This window comes from Leucopleurus acutus (assembly GCF_964270905.1).
Source record: "Leucopleurus acutus genome assembly, chromosome: 13".
NCBI classification, from domain to species: domain Eukaryota; kingdom Metazoa; phylum Chordata; class Mammalia; order Artiodactyla; family Delphinidae; genus Leucopleurus; species Leucopleurus acutus.
The window spans coordinates 40867208-40890919 of record NC_139155.1 but is presented as its reverse complement, the minus strand read 5'-3'; the positions used below and the strand labels follow the sequence as shown (position 1 = coordinate 40890919).

The 23712-nt window shown below is 39.9% G+C and overlaps 1 protein-coding gene across 1 annotated transcript in view; it reads left to right on the top strand.

The window, feature by feature from the left end:
• The window catches only part of MAPRE2 (microtubule associated protein RP/EB family member 2), a 158460-nt gene that overhangs the window by 24593 nt on the left and 110155 nt on the right, over positions 1-23712 (top strand). The window contains exon 2 of the mRNA XM_082853681.1: positions 2370-2431. The gene's annotated coding sequence lies outside the window, so the exon portion shown is untranslated. The remainder of the gene's footprint in view (positions 1-2369; positions 2432-23712) is intronic.

Here is a 23712-nt window from a genome sequence, read left to right as displayed (position 1 = left end):
CCCAAAGCTTTTCTCCTGTTTTAATTTTTTCTAAAAGTTTCATAGTTCTGCATGTCACATGTACATAGTGACCTATTTTGAGTTCATCTTTTTAAAAAGTGTGAAACTTAGAGCCAATAACTGCTCTGCTTATGGCAGGCAGCACAGAAAACACTGTTTGCCTTCCCTGCCATCCCCACCAGTGGGGACCCTGGACCTCCACACTCACAAGGCCGTGCATTATTGAGCAACTACCACATCCCAGGAGTAGACCAAGAGCTCTCCAGGTGTCTCGAATCAATGTCAGAGGCCTGGCTTTTAACGTGGTGTTGTGTGGACAAAACAGCAGAGTCTGTCAGACTCCATTAGAACTTGTTAGTTGAGCTGCATGATATTGGGAAACTGCTCCACTGCTCTGAGCCTCTGTTTTTTCATTTGTAATAAGATGGTTTTGAGTATTAAATTAGATAAAATATGTCAAATGACTTGTGCAGGGGTATTCAATAAATGGTCTCATTCTTCTCCAAACTGATCCATCGCAGCTGTTGAGAATGTTAGCAACGGGCTCTTGTTGTCAGAACAGAAAAGACCAGTTGTATACAGCTGGTCCCGAATTTTCTAAGGGCTAATTATCTGGTTTACAGATAAACTAGGAAACTTATACTCTTGCTTCCTAGCTTGGTAGCCAATACTTCGCCTAGTAACGTAGCTACTGGTACTAGTTAAATAAAGAGGGCAAATGAAAATTTTATTCTGATTCAGTTAAAATATCTCAAAGATGGACTTAGGAAAAGAAACTGACATGGATGGGAACAGATTCTTTTAAACCTGATTTTTTTAGTATTATCAACTCATTGAATTATGGGAAAAATGTGAAACACTCATAAAATTAAATTCTGTAAAATATGTGAAGAAATTCTACCTGTTCTATCTGAAGGGAATAAATTGTCAGCTTATCCGAGGTCAGTTCTTGGAACCATCCACGTTAAATTTTCTGATTTTTATACAAGCCAAATTCTATGAATTACTTTTGAACTCCCTTATTGAATGGTATAACATTGAAAATTCAGCTGTCACCTTTGTTTATTCTCTCAGCACTTACATTTTGTTATTTGCATTTATTTCCTTTCACCATCTCCTCTTTCTCTTATTAAAAGAAAAAAAAATATATATATATATATAAAAAATGCCTCCCTCTTCCCTTTCTTAAAATCTTTCTCCCAGTGGCATCTCCAGAACTGTGTCTGGGATTAATCACATTGTGTTGGATCTGCCACAAATACTTTATTTTTATACAATTGATGTTAAACTAAACAAGCACCAAAGGCATTTCTGAAATGGCCATTTACAGAAAACACGGAAGAGCAATGTGCAGGGTGAGGGCTTAGGTGGCAGGTGGAGAGGGGTCCTTTCTAGTCTGTTTCTTGGGTGTGCTGGGAAGACCACTAAGGCTCACACACATCTGCATCTTGGGTCCCTTTTAGGAACAACTGCTTGAGCCACAAGCAGCCTCCCCAGTTGTCATCCGCCCCACCCCCAACCTGGGCCCCTCAAAACCCACAGCTCACACACATGTCTCAACCTCTGGAACTGGACCTGTCCTTCATCAATTTATTGACTTATCATTTAGTCAGAGCATGTTTTGAAGATAAATAGCAAATTCATATAAAGAAAGTAAATAATTCCTTGATGGTGTATATATTTTGAAGTTTGATCCTGGCAATGCTTGTCCTGTTAAAAATTAAGCACATCTTTTTTAACATATTTATTTGGTTGCGCCGGGTCTTAGTTGGGCCATGCAGCCTCCTTAGTTGCGGTACGTGGGCTCCTTAGTTGCAGCATGCATGTGGGACCAAGTTCCCTGACCAGGCATCAAACCCAGGCCCCCCACCTTGGGAGCACGGAGTCTTAACGACTGTGCCACCAGGGAAGTCCCTAAACACATCTTTTAACTAGAAAAATAAGCCTGTGTTGATACTAGATATAAAGTCTGCAGATTAACCCAAGTTTGGGAAAGTCAATACTTTAATTGACGTTGGCATTTGATACCTCACTGGGGGCACTGGTTCCTTGGGTTATCTGCTAACACATGATTCTCATCACATGAGGTTATGGGGGGGAGGGTAAAAAAAATTCTCTTCATAGGACTGACATTATCTAAATACTCTCAAACTATGATTAATCAACCCAAGAACTGATATAATAATGTAGCTGACAGCCCTATTGTTTGGCTGAGTTACTCCCTTATATGATAAAGTCAACCGAATTTGGATGTGTGCTTTTTAATTTTCTCTTCCATTGCTGGCCACACCCAATGAACTAAACAACCCTTTGCTCTGATGTTTTCAGCACAGTAAATGCTTTTTTTCTTTTCATTTTTATGATCCCAGTATCCTGTTTCTCAGAGGAACATTTCTTCTCGACAGCCAGGGAGAGAGCCTGGATGCTCAAGGTAAGATTTCAACGTAAATTATGTTGCATGACTCCCTGTTTACAGATTAAATTGGAGTGCGTATTATTAATGCCTTTGTAACAAATTTATTTTCAAAATTCCATTATACAGTTAAAGCGAGTATTCGAGTAAACATGCTTCATTAAAACATTGTTTTTCAAACTACATTCCATTTCCCGTATGTACTAAGGGCTAATTAACTGTTATCCGCAATTCCTCTAAAAATGCTCAAGCCAGTTAAAGTTGAACTTTGGAGATCTTATTGGTGAGAAGTGAAGTGAGAGAATTTTAAGATATCGTCAAATGACCTCATGACATTTCTGATTATGAAGAAGGGATTATTTGTTAAAAATCCAGGCAACTGCTCTGTTGACTTCACAGTAGAGGTGGGCATCTTAACGGAGATGAAAGCTCGGGAAGCCTCAGTTTTTCAGTTTGGGATTTGTGTTTGAGACAAAATCATTTGACCTTCTGTTGTTTCCCACTGCTGTTCCATCTACTATTCCAGGAGCTCACTAGAACAAAGGAACAATTAACTGAAATTCCACCAGATGGCAATATTTGGAAAGCCATCCAGTGGGGTTTCAAAGATTTGAGCTTTTAATTGTTCACACCGAGAATAGTCTCACAAAGTGTAAAGTCCTAGATTTCGTTAAGGGTGCTCTAAACATCTTTTGTTTTACTTTTTGCCCACAGCATCGAAATTTTTACTAGGGGGAAAATAGGTGTGTGGGGCGTATGTGTTGTTTTCTTTTGTTTATCATTCTGGAAGGATAAAATTAGAAACTTCATTCTTCAATAATTCTCCAAACAGTATTGGTGAGTCTTAAAAGCTCAAATCAATGGGTAATAGACCATATTTGTCTTGGGGTCTCTTTGTGATAAATGCTATGATTGATGGTCATTTTTAAATGAATTATTTGAGAAGAGAAACAGAAAATTCTAAAGAAGTGTAGAATTTTAAGGAGCTGCCTAGATAGTAAACCAAGTGAAATTTACAGGTACAAAATTCTTATTTGTAATGATTTGAAATAATTAAGGTTTATTTAAATAGGATGAGTAAACTTTGCCCCTTTTGCTCTAATGAAAGTAGAGATGCTGTATGTACCCTGAGTGGTGCCCAAAGAGCTGCCCTCTTCAACAATCAGAACTGGCTCTAGGACAGAGCTGGGACAGAGGGAGGGAAGTAGAAAGGCATCTGAGGGCAATTGAAAGAGGAAGAACCAATAAGAGGAGCCGCCTGAGCTTTCCATGTGCACGTAAAAGCAGTCCCTGAACAGAAACTGTTGATGGGAATGTAAGTGGCTGCACTATGGAAAACAGTATGAAGGTTCCTCAGAAAACTAAAAACAGAATTACCATATGATCCAGCAATCCCACTCCTGGGCATACTTCCAGACAAAACTATAATTCAGAAAGATACATGAGCCCCTAAGTTCATAGCAGCACTGTTCACAATAACCAGGACATGGAGACAACCTAAATGTCCATCGTCAGATGAATGGATAAAGAAGATGTAGTACGTATTATATTTACAATGGAATACTACTCAGCCATAAAAAGAATGAAATAATGCCATTTGCAGCAACATGGATGCAACTAGAGATTATCATACTAAGTGAAGTAAGTCAGAAAGAGAAAGATGAATACCATATGATATCACTTATATGTGGAATCTAAAATATGACACAAATGAACCTATCTATGAAACAGAAACAGACTCATGGATATAGAGAACAGACTTGTGGTTGCCAAGGGGGAGGGGGTTGGGGGAGGGATGGAGTGGGAGGTTGGGATTAGCAGATGTAAGCTATTATATACAGAATGGATAAACAAGGTCCTACTATATAGCATGAGAAACTATATTCAATATCCTATGATGGGGCTTCCCTGGTAGCTCAGTGGTTGAGAGTCCACCTGCCGATGCAGGGGACACGGGTTCGTGCCCCAGTCCGGGAAGATCCCACATGCCGCGGAGCGGCTGGGCCCGTGAGCCATGGCCGCTGGGCCTGCACGTCTGGAGCCTGTGCTCCGCAACGGGAGAGGCCACAACAATGAGAGGCCCGCGTACCGCAAAAAAAAAAAAAAAAAAAAAAATCCTATGATGAACCATAATGCAAAAGAATATTTTTGAAAAAGGATGCGTATATATATATGTATAATTTATTCATTTTGATGTACAACAGAAATTAACACAACACTGTAAATCAACTATACTTCATTAAAAAAAAAAAAAGCAGTCCCTGGACAGGCACTGAGTGCCCTTTGAAACCCACTCATGTGCCCTAGGAGGGGGCCTATATACCTGGTGTCCAGGACAGTCCTAGTTAACTTCTGCTGTCCTGGAATATCATCTTTACCACCCCCTTTCACCCTCAAAATTCTGTCTGGATAATAAGGTGATTGTATAATTTATCTTCCAAGCTGGCATGTTTGAAGAAAAAGTAATAGAAAAAGATGGCCTGATATCTAAATTAGGTGTCTGTGTATAAACCTCCTTATATATATGAGGCTATGGGACAAATTCTTTTTCTGTAAAGAGCCACATAGTAAACAGTTTTCTGCTTTGTTGGTCGTACAGTCTCTGTCACAGCTATTCAATTCATTGTAGCGTGAAAACATAATAAACATAAATGAATGGGTTTGGCTGGCTTCCAATAAAACTTTATTTACAAAAAACAGGCAGCCAGCAGCATTTGGCTGGCAGGGTATACAGCCTTGTCTGAGATAGTAGACAGTAAGGAAACAGGAGATGGTGGAGAACCAAGAAGACGGCCATCCTTCATTCTTCTCCCTTCTCTTCATATCCCTTCTGGGTTGCAGCCTCCTCATTTAACCCTCTCGGAAGCTAGTATTAATAGTTTCCTTGAGTGAGCAATTTCATCATCAGTTGTGTGGTTCCCAAGATTCCTTTGCTGGATCTAACTGCTTTCTTCTCGTCCAAATCTGTTCCTGCACCTGCACACCGTGCCTGTGCTTTGTACCTCATGACACAGAATAGCATCCCTACTCAGGTATCACTTGAGTCCTAGTGTCAAATACTGGAGCGATAGCTATTAACAGACATTGTAATTTATGCTTTGGTCCTCACTAAATAACTGTCTATAGGAAATACAGCCACATTAAGGAAACTTTTATGTTGATTCTACCAGAATTTTTATTATAAAAATAATAAATTTAAAGGAAACTTTAGGGGGAAAAAATCGCCCATAACAATACCACCCCAAAATAACTATTTTTCTTTCTTTCTTTTCTTTTTTTTTTTTTTTTTTTTTGCATATTTGCTATTCCCTTAAGTATTCCTGTTTTTCTATAGTGGATAACATAGCACATGTGAATTTTGTGTTTTATTTGATATTAATCACAAGCATCTTTCATGAGTCATCAGAACAATCATTAGAATAGTATTATGTTGTATCAATGTGCCATAAAATATCTTCTAATTTTTCACTAAAAAATGCTATACTAAATTTTTTGTAGACTTTGTTATTGTTTTGGTTGGTTCAGTTTAGTTGTTTGTTTTTTCTTTGGTTTTGTTTATTTCCTTAGGACAAAATCCCAGAAGATTATTATCCAAGGCTATGACCATTTGTATGACTTTTAATCTAGTTTACCACATGTTTTTTTTTTTTTTAATTTACTTTATTTTTGGCTGCATTGGGTCTTTGTTGCTGTGCGCGGGCTTTCTCTAGTTACGGTTAGCCGGGGCTACTCTTCATTGCGGTGCGCAGGCTTCTCATTGCAATGGCTTCTCTTGTTGCAGAGCACAGGCTCTAGGCACGTGGGCTTCAGTAGTTGTGGCACACAGGCTTTTGTTGCTCCATGGCATGTGGGATCTTTCCGGACCAGGGCTCGAACCTGTGTCCCCTGGCATTGGCAGGTGGATTCCCAACCACCTGGGTATCACCAGGGAAGCCCCCCACATCTTTTCTTAAAAGGTTTGGGGTACTTTATAAGTGTTTACAGTTTGAGGGTATTAGGCTCACCACAACTTTGTGAGACGTAGCACTTAATTTATTCAATAATATTTATTGAATGTCTTCTATATGTAAAGAACTGTGCCAATTACTTTGTGTGTGTGTGTATATGTAAACATATATGTATCAATATATAAATGATGTGCTCCTTCCAGAAACATTTATTGAGTGCCTACTATGAACTGTGTATTGTAAGATTTTAATGGTGAGCAGAAGATAGCTTCTGTCTGAGTTTACCTTACTGGGGAGCTAAGATACCTAGTAAATAACTGTAATAAAATACACGAGATGCGACACACCATAGGAGAAATATAGTTAAAATATGAAGGCGTTTGGGAGGGGTGAGGGGAGGTAGAAATGGCATCTGAGCCAAACTTTGAAGGTAAATTGGATTGGGATGCTTGGAGATGGTGAGATTTGCCCTTCATTCCATAAGTATGTCTTGATTGACAACTACATGCCAAGTCCTGTGCTACAAGCTCGGGATATAAAGGGGAACAGACAGAGCTCTCAAAGCTTACTCTCTAGTGGAGTAGACAGCCTTTAAAAATAAAATTGTAAGTGTGATCGGTGGGATGGCTTATCTAGCAGAGGATACACATGGAGGTAGGGATGAAACCAGGGTTTTCTTTGAAGAGGAGCTTTTCCCTGGCTCCTCTTTTGGCACTGTCTTCATCATCAGTTATTGGGTCAGAATCTGTGGGAGATCTGCTTCTGGAAGTTTGAAGGTTACTCTAGTTGTACTGACCAACATTCCAATTAAAATTGGCCTACATTTACAGCTGGTTCCCCCAGTGGGCATATTAACTGAGAATGCACAGAGCCTAAGGCTGGGATCAGCAAGACCTACATCCTGGCCCTCACCAGCTGATGACTGAAGCAAAGCACTAAGAAGTACAGGGTTTCATGGGTGTTTTGTTTTCTAACAGCTGGAAGGAACCTCAGTAATAATCTAATCCAACTCACTCATCTGACAGATGCACGTTCTTTGTGAAGAGAGTTGGGTGACTAGCCTAGTGTCAGACATTTGGTGACAATGCCACGGCACCAGAACCCTGGCTTCTGACTCTCACATGCTCTTGTGCCATATTCACTGCTGTCATTTCTTCTGCCACATCTATACCACCGAAGTAAAAAGAACTAAAAAGTGTTAGCCTAAGCATTCCTTGTGCCTGTAGAAGCAATATGTGTTTTACCCCTCTCGGACCGCAGCAAAAAATAATGTTAAAGTAAATATTTTTAATTTTAAAAGTAATGAATAGTGGTAGAAAGAGAGGGAACTTGGAACAAATTCCTGCATCAGCCATTTACCTCCCTTAGATTCTGGGCAAATAACTTGACCTCACTGAGTTTTTACATCTTGAGTTTGTTGTGAGAATAATTGGCAGTAACATTAAGTGTTGGATACATTATGGGCACTCAGCAAATGTTTATTTTCTTTCTCCTTTACCTCCTGGAGCTACAGGTTCTTGACAGATTTCCTTTTGTTTATTAATGAGGTGACCTTGTAAGACTCATGAGAATTAAATGATGGAGTGAGAGTACATTCATAAAAAGGTATCTGGTGCACAGCTCAATGTTCTCATTTCTGAATTTCACTGGACTACAGTTAAGTAGAGATTTAAAGGTTTTTATTCGTGGTTCTTTCTCCTTTTCTTCAGTAGCTTATTTTATATGGTCTGTGAACATGTTGGTGAGACTTAGAATTCATTCATTTTCTCCATGACTTATTTCAAAATGATTTGTCAAAGAGAGAAAGATGATTAGATGAAGCAAATATGGCTAAATGTTAACTACAGAACATAGCTGGTGGGTATGGTGTACATTATGCTATTATACAATTTTTTCTACTTTTCTGGATGTTTGAAATGTCCCAAGTCAAATTATTTTTGGAGGATTACATATTAAATATGAAGCTTCTACCATGGCCCCATCACCATGCAAGGTGCCGAGGGTATGTTTTGGGCAAGAAAGTCAGGGTCTCAACACTGATGGAGCTATGGCCCACCATAGCGGACACTAATAAGACAGGCAACTTCCTCTACAGGGTGCTAACGGCAATGGTAGGGGCTCCCATGGCATCCTGTGATCCTCCTAGCAGTGACAGCAAAGCCACAACGGGTGCAGGGAGGTCAGATGGGGCTTCCAAGAGGGAGTGACATCTCATCTAAGACCCAAAGAAAAAGGAGGAGCTAGCAGGTGTTGGGGAGAGGGGGACTGCAGGGAATGAGGGATTGTTTGGGCAGAAAGAGTAGCATCTTCAAAGACCTGGAAAGAAGATAAGAGAAGCATATGACATTTTAGCAAAACTGAAAGACATTCAGTAACGAGCTGCAGCATCAAGGTAGTAGTCAGAAGGAGGGTTGGATGGACAAGCAGATCAGGAAGGGCCTTGTGAGGCCAGTGAAGAACTTTGAGTTGTTATCCTGAAAGTGATGGTTGAGGTGTTTTAAGTAGAGAAGTAAAACTTCTATCATTTTTATCTTAGGATGGTCACTCTGGCAACTGTATGAAAGTGATCGGGAGGGGATAAGATTAGAAGTGGAGACACAAAGTGGAGGATGTTGATGAGCATCTAGATTAGCTGATGGTGGCAGCTGGGGTAGAGAGAAGTAGGTGGGTTTGAGTATAGTTTAGAAAGCAAAATAGCCAGCATGGGTAAGGGAGAGGTCAAGGTCTAATTCATTCATTCAACACGTGTATTGAGTGCTTGCTATGTGGTAAGCCTATTTCAGCGCTGAGAAGGAAAAGTCAGGTAAGGGCTATAGGGAATACAGGGTGTGTATAGAGGGGACTAATGGAGAGGGGTCTTTCGCCAAAGCACTCATTATCCTTCGGGACCCCCTTCAGGGATGTCAAAGTAAGAAGTAGTCACCTGGCAACCGTGGAGTTCAGTGGGCTTCCCTGGGAGCTCCGCCAATGGCAGTGCTGCGGTTTGCAGAGGATGATGCCCAGGTGCCTGATATAAGTAAGTGGGAGCTCTAGTGGTATTTACTGAGATAGGAAACACAGGGTTGAGGGAACACTGAAAGTGCGATGGCAAGAATCAGAAACTCGGTATTAAATATGTTGAGTTGAGGGTGCCCATGACATCCAAGAGTATGTATATAGAGATTTGGGATCTGAATCCCAAAAGAGGGAAAAATGAACCACAAGTATAATTTTTGGAGTCACTAGCATGTAAGCAGTAAGCTGTGAATCTAGGTAAAACTGTCCAAGGAGAACAGAACCTTGAAGATCACCCATATTTAAGGGGTAGATTATAGCAGCATTATTCACAATAGCCAAAGGCAACCAAGGTGTCCATCGACAGATGAATGGATAAACCAAATATGGAATATTATTCAGCCTTAAAAAAGGAAGGTAATTCTGCTACATGCTACAACACGGATGAACCTTGAGGACGTTATGTTAGGTGAAACATCAGTCACAAAAAAACAAGTACTGTATGATTCCACTTATATGAGGTACCTAGAGTAGCCACTTCCCTGAACTCTACACTTAAGTGGTTAAAATGGTAAGTTCTATGTTATATGTGTTTTACTACAGTGAGAGAGAGAGACTGATAATGATTAGCCAGAAACATGGGAAAAAGGCCAGTTGTATATGCTCTCATGGAAGCCAAGGGAAAATAGCATTTCAAGACTGAACAAAAGCCAAGGATTGATAAACCCACATGTTCCACAGAGGTTAAGTAAGATAATGACTAAAAGTGCCTATTGGTTTAGCAAGCGAAAGGTTGTTAGTGATCTTGGTGATGACGATTTCAATCTCGTGGTCAATGTGGAACCCAGCATGGAAGCTGAGGAGTGAGGGGGAAATGGAGGCGTGGAGAGGGCAGCTTTAAATAAGCCCGAAACAGAATAAGATGACTACCGTGCAGGTAAATGTGTAGGTTTGGGGGCAGGAAACTTAAATTCTTGTCTAATGGCTTCAATTACCCTCTGAAGTCAAGGACAAGGCTATCTGCTGAGGGAGGGAAGGTGGAAAGGTCAGAGATCTAAAGAAACTGAAAAAGTATTGAAATTGCTGGTTTGTGAATAATGACAGAGTGCTGAGTAGGGAAGCAGAAGGATGACCTGGAAGCATTGACACCCACTCAGGTGTGGAGGGCATGAATTTATAGTTGTGCTGATCTTCTAGGCAGGGTGCCTCTTCCCCCTGCCCCCCAGCAGGGTTCAACAGTTCAAACAAGGCATATGTACGTGAGTAGATGAAAACTTTATAAGGGTTCCTTTTTGGGGAAACATGAAATTGATCTCAAGGACAATATGTTTACTTTCAAGTGGGCAAATGCTTTATTCTTTCTTTTTAAAACGTTGCAAGAGCCAAATGACTGGGTTAAGAGCTCTTGATTGTTTGGTTTATGAGTTCGATATTTGTACAGGGATTGTAACTAACTCACGAGGGCGCCCTGCCGACAGAATAGATTGTTGGGGGCCACCCGTAATTTACAATCGATTGGTTCAGAATGAAACTTTGAACGGCTTATTGAGTAGTTTGGTGTCACATCTCCCATTCACAAACCTGTATTGCCTGTCATTGGTGGCGCCACAGGCAACCATTGCATTGTGTGAAGAAATAAAACTGCCGAACTGCTTGGCAAACCGTTCATAGATTGTATATCCCTAGAGGAGATTTCTGCCTTATGCATAGAGCACCAGGATCGGGTTAAGAAATACTCATTTTTGCTAGCAAAAGTGTCACTTAAATTACTCTGAGGTTGACATATCTTATCACAATTTTCTTTACAAGTGGGCTGTGGTATGTGGAAAGAATGCTATTGATGTCTCATAGGCTGGTGCCTGGAATGCTTGTATATACTGAGGCCCCCTAATCAGGAAATATGTTTCTTCTACCTGGCTTCACTCTCTAAGTTTATTTTTCTGGCCTGAAAGTCATTAAAAAATCAAAGAATTAATGAACAAAGATGATGAGTACGAAGCCTATGATATTTCTTATTCCCACTGATACCCCACAGCTTCAGAGCAGAGTTCTAAATGTTCTGCAGTGATAAAAATGTTCTATCTATACCAACTATTTGGGGAGCCACTAGGCATATGTGCCCATTGAATATTTGAGATGTGGCTATGTGATTAAGGAAGACTTTATTATTTTATTTTATTTTATTTTAATTCAATGCAAATAGCCACATGTGGCCAGTGGTACTGTATTGGACCGTCCATTTCTAGAAGCCAGATTAGACAGTACAGAAAATTTAAATGCAGCATACAAGCAGAGCTAACCCAGGAAACTCACTCTGGTCTTTGATGGCCAAACAATTCTGGCCTGGCCTCATCCTGCCATCAAGTTGGTTATAGCCTAGGGACGCTGGCCCATGTGAGGGTAAGCATGGGGGAGGGGGCAAGATCTGAAAACAACCTACTGCTAGGGGAGAGTCACCTTCATTTCTACCTGAATTTTGTCTCTGATACCTGAACACTGGAGTCCTGTGTACAAAGAAAAGTGTGGGAGAGAGAACAAACTTAATGCCTACTGTGTACAAATACCCGGCTAGCAACTTCACACATTAATGTCTCGGTTATCATATATGTCCGCTGTGAACCTTGTTTCTGCTTTTTTAGAAATGAGAAAATTGAGTTTTCAGAGAGATGACTGGCTTGTTCAAGGCACATAGTAAGTGGTAGAGACAGGATGCGAATCCAAGCAGGTGTGAATCCAAAGTTATTTCCACAAGCAGTACTCACAGACTTTAATTCCGTGTGTGTGTGTGTGTGTGTGTGTGTGTGTGTGTGTGTTTAATCCAATTATCTCGGAAGTTGTACCTGTGTGCCACCTCTCCTCCCTGCCCTCCCTACCCCCTACCACTTCAGTTATGTTGATTGTAGCTTACGCCCCCCATAGAAATACAACTATTAGTGTCATAGATGTACAGTCATTCGGACTGACTCGAGAAATAAAGACAGATCCCAACAGCTTAGTTACCATCACAGCAAAGTCTCAAGGCTTCCTGGTACTTCTATATATTTATGATATATCTTACGAGAGGTAGGTTAGATTATCTACAGTCATCTAATCAAACATCTCCCAGAGTTCAAATGCTGCCTGCCTTCTCACATGTCTCTTACGTGTATATTTTCTTCTACTTCTATGGCATTTCCAAAATGTCCACTATTGAAAATAATGGTGGAAATCATGAAAAGCAAACACCTATGATCCTACCCTAACAAATGCCCCCCTTCATATAATTTGACATAGTTATAAGCATACCTTGTGCATACTTTAGGACACTGCTTTTTATTTCACTTTGTCATGAGCAGTTTCCATGCTGCCACACATACTCATGATCACAGTGTTAATATCTATACAATAGTATTTAGAGTCGACTTACCATTATTATTCCAACCTTCCATTGTCTGATGTGTAGAGTCTGTTGAAAAACTAACTTCGGCAGGTTTTAAACCTATAGATCATAATTGGTTGGTTAATACCCCTGGCTGGAAGTCTCCTATCTGTGTGTTTCCACATCCCCTGTGAAGAGTTATTATACTGTGGAATTCCTAATTGGATATTACCTTGGATTTTAAACAAATTTTTCACATATGTAATTTTTAACTTCTAAAACGTGATATTCTCAAGAGCAACAGATGATGCATTCTATTTTAATTACCACCCCCTCTCCCAGACATTAGTTACGTAATATATGCTTCTTGAATTCTGTATAGTCTATAAAACTGGCTTGGAATCAGGTTGCCCAGTGACTTGCGGATAACAGATTTTCAGCATCCCTTACCTCAAATATCATTCTGCCTAAAATGCATGCACTGACGTGTTTGTCTCTGTTCTAAAGTTAGTCATGTTTGAGTCTTCAAGAAATCCTTTCAAATGAATCACAGGTGATCAAGTTGATATCAAACTATATTAGGGAACATGAACAGTCAAGGCTAGAATAAGCCTCAGAGTGCCTCCCTAGAGGACTAAATTCTAGGCCATGAGGATTTTTTATTTTCCAGTACTTCATACTTCTGCTTTGGAATACGGTGTTAAACCTTTACTGGACCGTGACGTTTCAAACTGCTGAGGTGTTGTTCTGTTATTTTTCAAGGCAGTGACTAGGCTATATAATACCTGCCTGGTAGAGTTTCTCTCATGGGATTCTTGTGTCTCTAACTTTACTTTTGCTCTTGGGGAGAGATATGTTTCAGATTTGTGTGAGGTAATGCCACGCACGCAGCATTACTTTGGCTTATAAGCTGGATTGAATCATTAGCATCTTTTTCCCGTGCCTGGCTTAGAAACTTTGCTTGGTCTGTCAAAAAATATGAACTGATGGGCTTCACTGGTGGCACAGTGGTTGAGAGTCCGCCTGCCGATGCAGGGGACACGGGTTCGTACCCCAGTCCGGGAAGATCCCACATGCCGCGGTGGGGCTGGGCCCATGAGCCATGGCCGCTGAGCCTGCGCGTCCGGATCCTGTGCTCCGCAATGGGAGAGACCACAACAGTGAGTGGCCCGCGTACGGCAAAAAAAAAAAAAAAAAAAAAAAAATGAACTGAGTGCTTGGAACATTGTGTAATTACACCGTAGCAATGCTATACAGGTGTCTTGAAAGAAGAATATCCAACTACTCTTACCACCTGATCAAGAAAACAATGTATAATAAAAATTGCCTAACTCAGGCGCACTATTTTTTAAGCTGCATCTCATCAAAACATTGATATTTTTATTGTATAGTAAGATATCAAAACATGAAACATTTGCTTTTAAAAGTTAATCCCACTTAGGTAAAATTATTTCGGACTTTAGGGTCCAAAAAATATCAATAGTAGATAAAATTTTGGTTGAAAAAACTGACATTGCTGGCTCAAAGAACAATCATTTGTACAGAACTCAAATGTTTTTAAGTAATACAGAATGTTGGCCATCTTAGGATGCTCATAAAGACTTCAGAAGAGGCAGACTTTGAGCTGAGCCTACCTGTGTAAAATATGATTACATTGAAATAAAAAAAAAGGAAAAAGGACACTGCAGGCAACAGTCAGAAGATACAGGGAACAGAGCATAACCCCTCTCAATGGGGTAAGGGGATGACTGATTCTTTAATGTGATAAATGGAGGGTTAAGAAGAAAGACAAGCTGGGCTCTAACCACACCAATTCCCAAATACCAGACTGTTATTTAAACTTTACATTTTAGATAGTAGGAAATATTGAACATGATGCAATACTCTATGGAAAAATTAAGATACAATGCCTTGTATCTTACTACAAGTAAGATACTTGTAGTAAGTATCGCAAATAAATAAATAAATAAATAAGTAAAAATAAAAGTGGAAAGTTGAGAAGAAACATATAAAATGAAGAGTTAATAAGTAATATTCCTTGGAATGAGTCAAGAAATTTTAAGGATATTGCTTGAAGTTGTAAAGGTAACCACTGGAACAACTTTAAATATTAACAATAATTGAGAGGAGAAAGTTAATAGAAGTATGTCGAATTTCTTTTATAGTAGAAAATAGATACTATGTTGATAAATCAAGAATAAAAACGGCTGAATTTTTAGAGATACAATTGTAACCTCACAAGAGCTAAACATAGTTTAAAAAAACATTAACTACACATTTAATATTATACATTCTGTAGTCCTCCGATGCTTAACGTGTGCATATTACTTTTATAAACTACAAATAACTATTCATATATATAGAATGGATTGGAAGGAACAAGTTTAGCCAGGAAGACTCCCAGAAGCTATCACATTTCTCTGCCTCTCAGGGGACACAGATTTGATGGAAACAAAAAAAACAAAAAACAAAACAAAAATCCAAAACAAACAAACAAAAAATGTTGAGGCAATTTGAGAAGAATTGATAGCATTTGGTGGTTGTGCAGATATTTGAATAGGACAGATTTTTTAAAAAAGGGTGAAGCAAAGATATATGATATTTTCACACTTTGTGAATATCTTTACAAGGTAATCTACACTGAAGCTACTGACAAAATGATACCCAGGATAATATACTTATTTTTAAACTTATCATTACCTTGCTGTTTCTTACCCAGTGGTATGTCTCCAGGCTAGTTGAAAGGTGAAAATGTAGCATTTTATTAGGTGATATTTATAATATGGTCGAATATTTGTCATAATAAGAATATGATAACCCAAATATTTTTTATTTAATCATAAATGCCAAATATATTACACTAAAGAACCACTATAGGTTACAGTAAAGAATAAGTTAATAACATCATTTTTTGGTCAAAACTTTCATATATATAACCAAGAATTGATGCTTCAGGCTAACTGTATATACCGTTAGATCAGATCTCTTTCAATGATTTGATCTGTGGCAGAGGGAAAGTGCTCACATTTTATTACATTAGAAGTTCTCAGAGTCCCAGGGCTCAGAATATTTGTTGAGTTTTCAATAAGCTTCTAATCTTCCTCTGCTACCATGAGCTGGAATTTTAGCATCTTCCTGGGCTTGATCCTATTCACTAAAGGTTTTTACGTAAATTACGAACTCTTCACGTCCCTCTTCCTTCATTCACACCCTGACCTCATCCCTCACTCGTGGAATATCCTTTGTTGAAAGCTTTTGGCTATAAATACCACTTTTTTTAGACTGCAGTAGAACAAAGCATTTTATACAAACAAACATATTTTCTGATAACTACATAACTTGCTTTTCGTCAGCAAATGAAAATAAGAATCTCAAGATTAATAAAATTTACTAAGATCTGTGAAACAGGATCCAAAAGTTCACTTAACCTCCATTTCCCATTTTGGAAAGAATTATAATCGTGTGTAAAATTATGCAGAAAATTTGGCTCTTACATTTGCCTGACATTCGAAAGGAATCAAGAAAATGTCTTTTCAGTAAATTTAGTACCTTTATACCACAGACAATATTATGGACAGCAGCATCTCTCATCACTATAAGGCACTGTCTTTTGCCAGGTAAAGTCAGTGTGAAGAGGCTCTGAGAGTTTGGACAGATTCTTTTTGTTTGGGGTTGTGGTTGGGTTTTTTCCCTCCATGTTGTCGATGGCTAGAGTGATGAATTTAAAGGGTGGAAGTAAATGATTCTTTGGCTTGGAGGAGGGGAAACGGAGAAAATAAAATAAAAGTAATCCAGGTTAACTATACATTTTAGAACCACATAATTAGGAAACATTGGAGGTTCTTCTTAAATCTTCCTAGTGAAATCGAGCATCTTGCTTTAACACTAGCAAAGCCATATTTCTTCTCTTGATCTGAATGTGTCCTTTATATAGTATTTGTACAAAGCATGACATAAGCATGGATTTGCAGCTGTTTCGTAACCGCTGTGAAGTTTATTGGCTCAGCTCCACAGCACTGTGTCCAGACTTCAGGAACTCTCCTCAAATATTGCAAATGTGGGAGGAGGCCGTTTGTGGAATGATTTCCTTCACCCTGAGTTGAGTGTTTTGCATGCAGAATGTGAGGCTGCTGTTTAACGGGTTGTGTCCAAATGTAAGTGACCGGCCGGAGAGCCTTTTCTTTGGACCTGTCATCCAGCCTCTGAGGAACTTTGAGTGTTCTAACCAGCAGTAGGAAATAGCAACCCTACAATTCTTTATTTCTTCTAAGCAATAATCGCCTTATGAATTTTTCAGCTGATATTTTAATTTGCTGAAAGCAGAGTGATTTGGACTTCAGTGATGTAATCTGATTAGTCAGAACAATTGTAAGGATGAGATGGCAGTAGCTGAATGTTCCTGGCTCTCTCTCCTCGTCCTGGATGGACAGGGACGCTGCGAGGACAACTCAGATACTGTTACATTTACATCATAATTCATCTGACCAAGTTTATCTCGTCTTCCGAGCTCTATGATGAAGCAAGCTGAGTTATTTTAAAGTGGTAGCTTAGAGGTCTCGCAGTCCCACTGAACCTAGTCCAATACAATAATCACATGGAAGAATCTATTTCTACAGGAAAATTTGTAAAGGACTCGCAATCGGAACGGTTACGTGCTTCTCTCCGCTAATTACGTGTAGAGGAAGTCTTTTCTTCTGCTGATACCAGGAGGCAGAACTAGCATTCCTGGTTAAGAGTTAACCAGGTTAAATTCCTCTCTTACCACATGTGGTGGAGGTTACGTTTCTAAGGGTAGTTAGATTGTGTAGGGCCTTGAGCGCCAAAAGTAAAACGTGGAATTTTCATCCTGAAAGTGATAGGGAGCCATTGAAGACTTTTGGAAAAGAAGGGAGAAAAGGTAGATGTCGTGTCGATACGTCAGAAGCACGGAGAGGAGCATCAGGAAGCAAGGAAACCCCTCCGGAGTCTCTCAAGCCAGGCATAACGTCCACAGTAGGGGTGTCAGAAGTGGGAGGGGCCTAAATGCCACATTGTGAAATGAACAGGTAAGTGACCGAATCAGAGAGATGGGGAGGAAGGGTGGGCAAAAAGCTGAGGATTCAAAACTGATTGCTGGATTTGAGTCTGTTCAAGCAGGAGATGCGGAAAGAGAGGGAGCCAAGTAGGGGAGAATCTTCCTCGTTAAATGCACTGTGAATTGTCCAAACCAATGGCGCCAACCTAATTTCTGCTTCTGCCTCTGGTCTGCTTCTTCAGTAAGTGAGAGAAGGCGGCGATGACTGTAGACATCACACCACATTTTTACGAGGTACTTCTGGAAACCTGAGTGGAGATTTGATTTTTTGAGTTGCTCTCATGACAGCTGTCCATCAGGAAAACTGGCTCGTCAGTACACAGGCCTATTCTTTGCTGCTGACGTTTCTGTCACTACTGCACGGGGTCAGGTGTGTTCTCCCTCCCTCCCCAGAAATATTGGGCAGCTTTGAAGAAAAATTGGTGTCACCCGAAACCCTTCACCAACATCTGTCCCCTCCTTTCCTTGTGCTGCGGTGAGTCAGGAACTTCTGTGTGGCTTTCCCATCCCTCAGGGCTCCAGGTATGAAAAAGGACAGGTTCCCTCTATTTGTAAATTCCCAAGCCAGCTTGGGGTGTGGCTGGACATAGGGCAGGATTCCTCTCAGGGATACTCACCAACCTCTACCTCAATTGTCTCCAACTAGTCATGGAGTCCTATGACTGATGGCATGAACTTTAGGTTCTGAGTCATTCAAGGGTCTTAAGCCTTTCATCATTGTAAATCAGACTTCTGAGGCTCACTAATGTCTTCAGCTTATCCTATTTGCCGTGGGATTAAAAGTCTATTTTGAAAATTAGCGCTTCAGCCCTGATTCTTTTCTTCCCTGGAATTCCTGCTGTAACAACCCCATGCTGAAGAAATAGGGAGAAGAAGGTGAAGCAGGGTGTGTGTGGCAGAATGCATTTCCCAAAGCTGGCTGCCACAGTACATCCACATGTTTCCCTTACAGTGTAATGTTGATATTCCTCCCACTGAGCATATCAATGAAGTCAATATCCCTTCCTCTTGAATCTTTTTTTTTTTTTTTTTTTTTTGCGGTACGCGGGCCTCTCACTGTTGTGGCCTCTCCCGTTGTGGAGCACAGGCTCCGGACGCGCAGGCTTAGCGACCATGGCTCACGGGCCTAGCTGCTCCGCAGCATGTGGGATCTTCCCAGACCGGGGCACGAACCCGTGTCCCCTGCATCGGCAGGCAGACTCTCAACCACTGCGCCACCAGGGAAGCCCCCTCTTGAATCTTGATGGACTTCAGTGGTTGCCTTGACCAGCAAAGTATGACAGAAGTTATGGTCTGTGACTTCTAAGACTAGATTTAAAACTGCCATGCACTTCTGCCCTCTCTTTAGGGATCAGAGTGCTGGGAACCCAGCCACCATGCTATGAGGGAGCCCAGGCCACAAGGAGTGGTCTGTGTAGGTGTTCTGCCAGAGCCCCAGCTGAGGTCCCAACCAAAAGGCAACATCAACCACCAGTTGTGAGACTGAGGAAGCATTAAGATGACTTCAGTAGTCAGCCACCTTCTAATTACAATTGTGTGAGAGATAAGTGACAACCACCTAGCTGAGCCCAGTCAGCCTCCAGAATAACAAGAGATAACAAAATGATTGCTGTTACAAATTGGAAAAGAAGAACTAGAACTGTCACTGTTTGCAGATGACATGATACTATACGTAGAGAATCCTAAAGATGCCACCAGAAAACTGCTAGAGCTAATCAATGAGTTTGGTAAAGTTGCAGGATACAAAATTAATGCACAGAAATCTCTTGCATTCCTATACACTAATAACAAAAGATCAGAAAGAGAAATTAGGGAAACAATCCCATTCACCATTGCAACAAAAAGAATAAAATACCTAGGAATAAACCTACCTAAGGAGGTAAAAGACCTATACTCAGAAAACTATAAGACACTGATGAAAGAAATCAAAGATGACACAAACAGATGGAGAGATATACCATGTTCTTGGATTGGAAGAATCAATATTGTGAAAGTGACTATACTACCCAAAGCAATCTACAGATTCAATGCATTCCCTATCAAATTACCAGTGGTATTTTTTACAGAACTAGAACAAAAAATCTTAAAATTTGTATGGAGACACAAAAAGCCCCTGAATAGCCAAAGCAGTCTTGAGGGAAAAAAAACTGAGCTGGAGGAATCAGACTCCCTGACTTCAGACTATACTACAAAGCTACTTTAATCAAGACAATATGGTACTGGCATAAAAACAGAAATATAGATCAATGGAACAGGATAGAAAGCCCAGGGATAAACCCATGCACCTATGGTCAACTAATCTATGACAAAGGAGGGAAGGATATACAATGGAGAAAAGACAGTCTCTTCAATAAGTGGTGCTGGGAAAACTGGACAGCTACATGTAAAAGAATGAAATTAGAACACTCCCTAACACCATACACAAAAATAAACTCAAAATAGATTCGAGACCTAAATGTAAGGCCAGACACTATAAAACTCTTCAAGGAAAACATAGGAAGAACACTGTGACATAAATCACAGCAAGACCTTTTTTGATCCACCTCCTAGAGTAATGGAAATAAAAACAAAAATAAACAAATGGGACCTGATGAAACTTCAAAGCTTTTGTACAGCAAAGGAAACCATAAACAAGACGAAAAGACAACCCTCAGAATGGGAGAAAATATTTGCAAGTGAATCAATGGACAAAGGATTAATCTCAAAAATATATAAACAGTTCAAGTAGCTCAATATTAAAAGAACAAACAACCGAATCAAAAAATGGGCAGGAGGGCTTCCCTGGTGGCGCGGTGGTTGGGAGTCCGCCTGCAGGGGACACGGGTTCGTGCCCCTGTCTGGGAGGATCCCACATGCCGCGGAGTGGCTGGGCCCGTGGGCCATGCCCGCTGAGCCTGCGCGTCCGGAGCCTGTGCTCCACGGCAGGAGAGGCCACAACTGTGAGAGGCCCGCGTATCACAAAAAAAAAAAAAAAAAAAAAAAAAAATTGGGCAGGAGACCTAAATACACATTTCTCCAAAGACATACAGATGACCAAGAAGCACATGAAAAGCTGCTCAACATCACTAATTATTAGAGAAATGCAAATCAAAACTACAATGAGGTATCACCTCACACCAGTTAGAATGATCATCATCAGAAAATCTACAAACAACAAATGCTGGAGAGGGTGTGGAGAAAAGGGAACCCTCTTGCACTGTTGGTGGGAATGTAAATTGATACAGTCACTATGGAGAACAGTATGGAGGTTCCTTAAAAAACTAATAGAATTACCATATGACCCAGCAATCCCACTACTGGGCATATACCCTGAGAAAACCATAATTCAAAAAGACACACGCACCCCAATGTTCATTGCAGCACTATTTACAGTAGCCAGGTCATGGAAGCAATCTAAATGCTCATCGACAGATGAATGGATAAAGAAGTTGTGGTACATATATACAATGGAATATTACTCAGCCGTGAAAACAAACAAAATTGGGTCATTTGTAGAGACGTGGATGGATCTAGAAACTGTCATACAGAGTGAAGTAAGTCAGAAAGAGAAAAACAAATATCGTATATTAACACATATATGTGGAACCTAGAAAAACGGTACAGATGAACTGGTTCGCAGGGCAGAAATAGAGACACAGATGTAGAGAACAAATGTATGGACACCAACGGGGGAAAGTGGCTGGGAGGTTGGTGGTGGTGGGATGAATTGGGAGATTGGGATTGACATATATAAAGTAATATGTATAAAATAGATACCTAATAAGAACCTGCTGTATAAAAAGTAAATAAAATAAAATTCAAAAAAAATAAAATAAAATTCAAAAAAAATATTCAGGTAAATACCCAGAGTGTAATTGCTAGATCATATGGTGATTCTATTTTTAATTTTTTGAGGAAACTCCGTACTGTTTTCCATAGTGGCTGCACCAGTCTTACTTTCCCGCCAACGGTGCGTGAGCATTCCCTTTTCTCCAGTCTCACCAACGCTTATTTTTTTATAATAGCCATTCTAACAGGTGTGAGGTGATATCTCACTGTGATTTTGATTTGCATTTCCCTGATGATTAGTGATATTGAGCAGCTTTTCATGTACCTGTTGGTCATCTGGATGTCTTCTTTGGAAAAATGTCTATTCAGATCCTCTGCCCATTTTTAAAAAACCATGTTGCTGGTTTTTTTCCTATTGAGTTGTATGAGTTCCCTATATATTTTGGTTATTAACCCCTATCAGATGTATGATTTGCAAGTATTTTCTCCCATTTGGTAGGTTGCCTTTTCATTTTGTGCATGGTTTCCTCTCCTGTGCAGAAGTTTTTTAGTTTGATGCAGTCCCACTTATTTGTGCTTTTGTTACCTTTGTTTTTGGAGTCAAATTCAAAAAATCACCACCAAGACTGATGTCAAGGAGCTTACTAACTATGTTTTCTTCTGAGAGTTTTATAGTTTCAGGTCTTATGTTCAAGTCTTTAATCCATTTCTTTAAATTAATTGATTAATTAATTTTGTGTGTGTATGTGTGTGCCTGCATTGGGTCTTGGTTACTGCACGCGGGCTTTCTCTAGTTGCGGCGAGTGGTGGCTAGTCTTCGTTGAGGCGCACAGTCTTGTCATTGTGGTGGCTTCTCTTGCTGCAGAGCATGGGCTCTAGGCACGCGGGCTTCAGTAGTTGTGGCTCGCGGTCTCTAGAGCACAGGCTCAGTAGTTGTAGCGCACAGGCTTATTTGCTCCGTGGCATGTGGGATCTTCCCATATCCCCTGCATTGGCAGGCGGATTCTTAACCACTGCGCCACCAGGGAAGTCCCTTTAAACCATTTTAAGTTAATTTTTGTTTATAGCATAAGATAGTGGTCCAGTTTCATTCTCTTGCATGTGGCTGTCCAGTTTTCCCAACACCATTTATTGAAGAGAGTGTCTTTCCCTATTGTGTATTCTTGGCTCCCTTGGATAAATTAATTGACCATGTATTTATGGGTTTATTTCTGGACTATATATTCTGTTCCACTGATCTTTGAATCTGTTTTTATGCCAATACCATACTGTCTTGATTACTATAGCTTTGTAATCTTGTTTGAAATTGGGGCACGTACCTCCAGCTTTGTTCCTCTTTCTCAAGCTGCTTTGGTTATTTGGGATTTTTTGTGGTTTCATACAAATTTTAGGATTGTTTATTTATTTCTGGGAAAAATGCCATGGGTAGTTTGATAGGGATTACATTGCATCTGCAGATTGCTTTGGATAATATAGACGTTTTAACAATATTCTTCCAATCCACGAGCGTGGAATATCTTTACATTTATTTGCGTATTCTTTAATTCTTTCAGTTTCTTTCATCATACTTTCCAATGTACACGTCTTTCACCTACTTTGTTAGATTTATTCCTTTATTATTTTTAATGCAATTGTAGTGGGATTGTTTTCTTAACAGTTCACTATTAGTGTGTAAAAATGCAACAGGTTTTTGTATATTGGTTTTGTATCCTGCAACTTTACTGCATTTATTAGTTCTAACAGTTTTTTGGTGGAGTCTTTGGGGTTTTCTATGTACTATATCATGCTATCTGCAAATAGTGACAGTTTTACTTCTTCCTTTCTGATTTGGATGCCTGTTATTTATTTTTATTGCCTAACAGTATACTATATTAATTCTAAAGTGCTATCTTCAGTAAGGAAGATACTGTCTCCCACATCCCACCTCGAAAACACACCTACTGCAGTTCTAATTTTTTTTAATCCTAGAGAAATATTCAGTGGCCTGGCTTGGGTCACAGACCTAACCTTGAACCAATCTTTAAGTCTGGGAGGATGGAATATTATAATTGGCAAGCTTTACTAGAATCACAAGGTTTGAAGGAATAGTTCCCAGAAGAAGGAGGGGAAGACAAAAATAATAGAAATGCACTAGACATGCTTTTTGCACTACATGCCA